The sequence below is a fragment of the Castor canadensis genome, chromosome 4 (genome assembly GCF_047511655.1).
Source record: "Castor canadensis chromosome 4, mCasCan1.hap1v2, whole genome shotgun sequence".
NCBI lineage: Eukaryota > Metazoa > Chordata > Mammalia > Rodentia > Castoridae > Castor > Castor canadensis.
In genome coordinates, this window is record NC_133389.1 from 62,364,525 (window position 1) to 62,365,837 (window position 1,313).

Consider the following 1,313-nt stretch of genomic DNA (forward strand, 5'->3'; position numbering starts at 1 on the left):
AAAAAAAAAAAATTAGGAAGACTTGACTTCATGTGAGCACCAGGCATGGATAGCTCTTGTGGAAAAGCTCAGGTTAACCGGAAACCAATTGCTGTGGTGGTTACCAGAAGCCAGGGAGGGTTAGGGGGAGGAGAATGCTGGTGAAATGGTACAAGGTTGGAGTTAGAGCAATGAGTTCTGGCGACCTGTTGTGCAGTAAGTAGTTATAATAAATAATAATGCATGGAAGAGCTCAGCATGGCTAGATAAGTAGATTTTAGACTTTTTTTCCCGCCAGTTTCGTGTTTATTGACGCGTACTTGCGCAGAGGGTACAGTCGCCCCTTCCGCTGCTTGCTGTTCAGCTTCTCCTGCAGCTTGCTGAGCCAGCGGCGCAATGGCTCGTGTGTTCTCGGACGACAGGTCCAGGGGCTTGTACTTCCTGCCCTTGCAGAATTTCCTGAGGGTTTTTGGTTTTGTTTTTGTTTTTTTCTGAGTCTGGTTAATGGCGGTGAGAACTTGGACAACGGATTTGCGGATAAGTCGGATCTTGGAGAGCTTGGACGCCGCGCTGCCTGTCACTTTGGCGATGCGCAGTTGGGACAGCGCCACCTTCAGGTCGTCCAGCTGTTTCAGCAGCTCCTCCTCCTTGCCGCGAAGGTCCCAAGCTTTGATCTTAGCCACAGCTGCACTAGCCGCCGCCGATGTCCGGTTCAAAGGAAAGGGCAATTTTAGACAAAAATAAGTATGTGAGATAGTGCATTTGTTACAGCCTGATTTAATCATTCCACGTTGTAGACCTATATCGAACATTACACTAAGGATTGGTGGAGTGGCTCAAGTGGTGGAGTGCCTGCCTGACAGGCCGGAGGCCATGAGTTCAAACCCCAGTGCTGCATAAATAAATAAATAAATAAATAAATGTTACACACTTTCTTTTAATTGGCCTGACCGTGCCTTGGAGCTGCCCGGACAAATATACACATTATGTGTGGCAACAGGCAGTTAATTTGAACAGAGATGTGCTGTGAGGATAAAAAAATACCCTGGAATCCAAAGTCTTTATAGGAAAAATCAATTTTAAAATATTCACTCATTTTTCTACAGCTTGTAACATGAAACAATGCTATTTTGAATATATTGCACTGAAGGAACTATATGACTAAAATAAATTCCACCTGCTTCTTTTTACCGGTCTTATAAGAACGTTCACTAGAGGATGGAAAGTGCGCATGTGGCTTGACCTCTGTTGTCCTGGTCAGGGCCGCTCTGAGTACACTATTGGGTACCATCAGGTGACAGTCAAATTCACTGACCTGAGCACCCCGTCTCTGA

At 45.7% G+C, this 1,313-nt stretch overlaps 1 pseudogene; it reads right to left on the bottom strand.

Annotated features, from left to right (window-relative positions):
* Window positions 1-256: 256 nt before the first annotated feature.
* Window positions 257-764, bottom strand: LOC109679803 (large ribosomal subunit protein uL29 pseudogene; annotated as a pseudogene).
* Between the last annotated feature and the right edge of the window lie 549 nt (window positions 765-1,313).